The sequence below is a fragment of the Ranitomeya imitator genome, chromosome 3 (genome assembly GCF_032444005.1).
Source record: "Ranitomeya imitator isolate aRanImi1 chromosome 3, aRanImi1.pri, whole genome shotgun sequence".
NCBI lineage: Eukaryota > Metazoa > Chordata > Amphibia > Anura > Dendrobatidae > Ranitomeya > Ranitomeya imitator.
In genome coordinates, this window is record NC_091284.1 from 830,330,604 (window position 1) to 830,337,178 (window position 6,575).

A 6,575-nucleotide genomic window follows, 5' to 3' on the forward strand; every position below is an offset into this window, starting at 1 on the left:
GCACCAGCACTGACTATAAGGACGGACCTCCAGGCTGGATGTATACAGGGGGCACCAGCACTGACTATAAGGACGGACCTCCAGGCTGGATGTATACAGGGAGGCACCAGCACTGACTATAAGGACGGACCTCCAGGCTGGATGTATACAGGGGCACCAGCACTGACTATAAGGACGGACCTCCAGGCTGGATGTATACAGGAGGCACCAGCACTGACTATAAGGACGGACCTCCAGGCTGGATGTATACAGGGGGCACCAGCACTGACTATAAGGACGGACCTCCAGGCTGGATGTATACAGGAGGCACCAGCACTGACTATAAGGACGGACCTCCAGGCTGGATGTATACAGGAGGCACCAGCACTGACTATAAGGACGGACCTCCAGGCTGGATGTATACAGGAGGCACCAGCACTGACTATAAGGACGGACCTCCAGGCTGGATGTATACAGGGAGGCACCAGCACTGACTATAAGGACGGACCTCCAGGCTGGATGTATACAGGAGGCACCAGCACTGACTGTAAGGACGGACCTCCAGGCTGGATGTATACAGGGGGCACCAGCACTGACTATAAGGACGGACCTCCAGGCTGGATGTATACAGGGAGGCACCAGCACTGACTATAAGGACGGACCTCCAGGCTGGATGTATACAGGGGGCACCAGCACTGACTATAAGGACGGACCTCCAGGCTGGATGTATACAGGGAGGCACCAGCACTGACTATAAGGGACGGACCTCCAGGCTGGATGTATACAGGGGGCACCAGCACTGACTATAAGGACGGACCTCCAGGCTGGATGTATACAGGGGGCACCAGCACTGACTATAAGGACGGACCTCCAGGCTGGATGTATAACAGGGAGGCACCAGCACTGACTATAAGGGACGGACCTCCAGGCTGGATGTATACAGGAGGGCACCAGCACTGACTATAAGGACGGACCTCCAGGCTGGATGTATACAGGGAGGCACCAGCACTGACTATAAGGACGGACCTCCAGGCTGGATGTATACAGGAGGCACCAGCACTGACTATAAGGACGGACCTCCAGGCTGGATGTATACAGGGGGCACCAGCACTGACTATAAGGACGGACCTCCAGGCTGGATGTATACAGGAGGCACCAGCACTGACTATAAGGACGGACCTCCAGGCTGGATGTATACAGGGGGCACCAGCACTGACTATAAGGACGGACCTCCAGGCTGGATGTATACAGGAGGGCACCAGCACTGACTATAAGGACGGACCTCCAGGCTGGATGTATACAGGGGGCACCAGCACTGACTATAAGGACGGACCTCCAGGCTGGATGTATACAGGGGGCACCAGCACTGACTATAAGGACGGACCTCCAGGCTGGATGTATACAGGGGGCACCAGCACTGACTATAAGGACGGACCTCCAGGCTGGATGTATACAGGGGGCACCAGCACTGACTATAAGGACGGACCTCCAGGCTGGATGTATACAGGAGGGCACCCAGCACTGACTATAAGGACGGACCTCCAGGCTGGATGTATACAGGGGGCACCAGCACTGACTATAAGGACGGACCTCCAGGCTGGATGTATACAGGAGGCACCAGCACTGACTATAAGGACGGACCTCCAGGCTGGATGTATACAGGAGGGCACCAGCACTGACTATAAGGACGGACCTCCAGGCTGGATGTATACAGGGAGGCACCAGCACTGACTATAAGGACGGACCTCCAGGCTGGATGTATACAGGGGGCACCAGCACTGACTATAAGGACGGACCTCCAGGCTGGATGTATACAGGAGGGCACCAGCACTGACTATAAGGACGGACCTCCAGGCTGGATGTATACAGGAGGCACCAGCACTGACTATAAGGACGGACCTCCAGGCTGGATGTATACAGGGGGCACCAGCACTGACTATAAGGACGGACCTCCAGGCTGGATGTATACAGGGGGCACCAGCACTGACTATAAGGACGGACCTCCAGGCTGGATGTATACAGGGGGCACCAGCACTGACTATAAGGACGGACCTCCAGGCTGGATGTATACAGGGGGCACCAGCACTGACTATAAGGACGGACCTCCAGGCTGGATGTATACAGGGGGCACCAGCACTGACTATAAGGACGGACCTCCAGGCTGGATGTATACAGGGGGCACCAGCACTGACTATAAGGACGGACCTCCAGGCTGGATGTATACAGGGGGCACCAGCACTGACTATAAGGACGGACCTCCAGGCTGGATGTATACAGGGGGCACCAGCACTGACTATAAGGACGGACCTCCAGGCTGGATGTATACAGGGGGCACCAGCACTGACTATAAGGACGGACCTCCAGGCTGGATGTATACAGGGGGCACCAGCACTGACTATAAGGACGGACCTCCAGGCTGGATGTATACAGGGGGCACCAGCACTGACTATAAGGACGGACCTCCAGGCTGGATGTATACAGGAGGCACCAGCACTGACTATAAGGACGGACCTCCAGGCTGGATGTATACAGGGGGCACCAGCACTGACTATAAGGACGGACCTCCAGGCTGGATGTATACAGGAGGCACCAGCACTGACTATAAGGACGGACCTCCAGGCTGGATGTATACAGGGGGCACCAGCACTGACTATAAGGACGGACCTCCAGGCTGGATGTATACAGGGGGCACCAGCACTGACTATAAGGACGGACCTCCAGGCTGGATGTATACAGGAGGCACCAGCACTGACTATAAGGACGGACCTCCAGGCTGGATGTATACAGGGGGCACCAGCACTGACTATAAGGACGGACCTCCAGGCTGGATGTATACAGGAGGGCACCAGCACTGACTATAAGGACGGACCTCCAGGCTGGATGTATACAGGGGGCACCAGCACTGACTATAAGGACGGACCTCCAGGCTGGATGTATACAGGGGGCTACCAGCACTGACTATAAGGACGGACCTCCAGGCTGGATGTATACAGGAGGGCACCAGCACTGACTATAAGGACGGACCTCCAGGCTGGATGTATACAGGGGGCACCAGCACTGACTATAAGGACGGACCTCCAGGCTGGATGTATACAGGAGGCACCAGCACTGACTATAAGGACGGACCTCCAGGCTGGATGTATACAGGGGGCACCAGCACTGACTATAAGGACGGACCTCCAGGCTGGATGTATACAGGAGGGCACCAGCACTGACTATAAGGACGGACCTCCAGGCTGGATGTATACAGGGGGCACCAGCACTGACTATAAGGACGGACCTCCAGGCTGGATGTATACAGGGGGCACCAGCACTGACTATAAGGACGGACCTCCAGGCTGGATGTATACAGGAGGCACCAGCACTGACTATAAGGACGGACCTCCAGGCTGGATGTATACAGGAGGCACCAGCACTGACTATAAGGACGGACCTCCAGGCTGGATGTATACAGGGGGCACCAGCACTGACTATAAGGACGGACCTCCAGGCTGGATGTATACAGGGGGCACCAGCACTGACTATAAGGACGGACCTCCAGGCTGGATGTATACAGGAGGGCACCAGCACTGACTATAAGGACGGACCTCCAGGCTGGATGTATACAGGGGGCACCAGCACTGACTATAAGGACGGACCTCCAGGCTGGATGTATACAGGAGGGCACCAGCACTGACTATAAGGACGGACCTCCAGGCTGGATGTATACAGGAGGCACCAGCACTGACTATAAGGACGGACCTCCAGGCTGGATGTATACAGGGGGCACCAGCACTGACTATAAGGACGGACCCTCCAGGCTGGATGTATACAGGGGGCACCAGCACTGACTATAAGGACGGACCTCCAGGCTGGATGTATACAGGAGGGCACCAGCACTGACTATAAGGACGGACCTCCAGGCTGGATGTATACAGGAGGCACCAGCACTGACTATAAGGACGGACCTCCAGGCTGGATGTATACAGGGGGCACCAGCACTGACTATAAGGACGGACCTCCAGGCTGGATGTATACAGGAGGCACCAGCACTGACTATAAGGACGGACCTCCAGGCTGGATGTATACAGGAGGCCACCAGCACTGACTATAAGGACGGACCTCCAGGCTGGATGTATACAGGGAGGCACCAGCACTGACTATAAGGACGGACCTCCAGGCTGGATGTATACAGGAGGGCACCAGCACTGACTATAAGGACGGACCTCCAGGCTGGATGTATACAGGGGGCACCAGCACTGACTATAAGGACGGACCTCCAGGCTGGATGTATACAGGGGGCACCAGCACTGACTATAAGGACGGACCTCCAGGCTGGATGTATACAGGAGGGCACCAGCACTGACTATAAGGACGGACCTCCAGGCTGGATGTATACAGGGAGGCACCAGCACTGACTATAAGGACGGACCTCCAGGCTGGATGTATACAGGAGGCACCAGCACTGACTATAAGGACGGACCTCCAGGCTGGATGTATACAGGAGGCACCAGCACTGACTATAAGGACGGACCTCCAGGCTGGATGTATACAGGGGCACCAGCACTGACTATAAGGACGGACCTCCAGGCTGGATGTATACAGGGGGGCACCAGCACTGACTATAAGGGACGGACCTCCAGGCTGGATGTATACAGGGGGCACCAGCACTGACTATAAGGACGGACCTCCAGGCTGGATGTATACAGGAGGCACCAGCACTGACTATAAGGACGGACCTCCAGGCTGGATGTATACAGGAGGCACCAGCACTGACTATAAGGACGGACCTCCAGGCTGGATGTATACAGGGGGGCACCAGCACTGACTATAAGGACGGACCTCCAGGCTGGATGTATACAGGAGGCACCAGCACTGACTATAAGGACGGACCTCCAGGCTGGATGTATACAGGAGGCACCAGCACTGACTATAAGGACGGACCTCCAGGCTGGATGTATACAGGAGGCACCAGCACTGACTATAAGGACGGACCTCCAGGCTGGATGTATACAGGGGGCACCAGCACTGACTATAAGGACGGACCTCCAGGCTGGATGTATACAGGGGCACCAGCACTGACTATAAGGACGGACCTCCAGGCTGGATGTATACAGGGGGCACCAGCACTGACTATAAGGACGGACCTCCAGGCTGGATGTATACAGGAGGCACCAGCACTGACTATAAGGACGGACCTCCAGGCTGGATGTATACAGGGAGGCACCAGCACTGACTATAAGGACGGACCTCCAGGCTGGATGTATACAGGAGGGCACCAGCACTGACTATAAGGACGGACCTCCAGGCTGGATGTATACAGGGGGCACCAGCACTGACTATAAGGACGGACCTCCAGGCTGGATGTATACAGGGAGGCACCAGCACTGACTATAAGGACGGACCCGCTCCAGGCTGGATGTATACAGGAGGCACCAGCACTGACTATAAGGACGGACCTCCAGGCTGGATGTATACAGGGAGGCACCAGCACTGACTATAAGGACGGACCTCCAGGCTGGATGTATACAGGGGGCACCAGCACTGACTATAAGGACGGACCTCCAGGCTGGATGTATACAGGGGGCACCAGCACTGACTATAAGGACGGACCTCCAGGCTGGATGTATACAGGAGGGCACCAGCACTGACTATAAGGACGGACCTCCAGGCTGGATGTATACAGGAGGCACCAGCACTGACTATAAGGACGGACCTCCAGGCTGGATGTATACAGGGGGGCACCAGCACTGACTATAAGGACGGACCCTTCCAGGCTGGATGTATACAGGGGGCACCAGCACTGACTATAAGGACGGACCTCCAGGCTGGATGTATACAGGGGGCACCAGCACTGACTATAAGGACGGACCTCCAGGCTGGATGTATACAGGTGGCACCAGCACTGACTATAAGGACGGACCTCCAGGCTGGATGTATACAGGAGGGCACCAGCACTGACTATAAGGACGGACCTCCAGGCTGGATGTATACAGGGAGGCACCAGCACTGACTATAAGGACGGACCTCCAGGCTGGGATGTATACAGGAGGGCACCAGCACTGACTATAAGGACGGGACCTCCAGGGCCTGGATGTATACAGGGAGGCACCAGCACTGACTATAAGGACGGACCTCCAGGCTGGATGTATACAGGGGGGCACCAGCACTGACTATAGAGGACGGACCTCCAGGCTGGATGTATACAGGGAGGCACCAGCACTGACTATAAGGACGGACCTCCAGGCTGGATGTATACAGGAGGGCACCAGCACTGACTATAAGGACGGACCTCCAGGCTGGATGTATACAGGGAGGCACCAGCACTGACTATAAGGACGGACCTCCAGGCTGGATGTATACAGGGAGGCACCAGCACTGACTATAAGGACGAGACCTCCAGGCTGGATGTATACAGGAGGCACCAGCACTGACTATAAGGACAGGACCTCCAGGCTGGATGTATACAGGGAGGCACCAGCACTGACTATAAGGACGGACCTCCAGGCTGGATGTATACAGGAGGGCACCAGCACTGACTATAAGGACGGACCTCCAGGCTGGATGTATACAGGGGGCACCAGCACTGACTATAGAGTGAGGCGGACCTCCAGGCT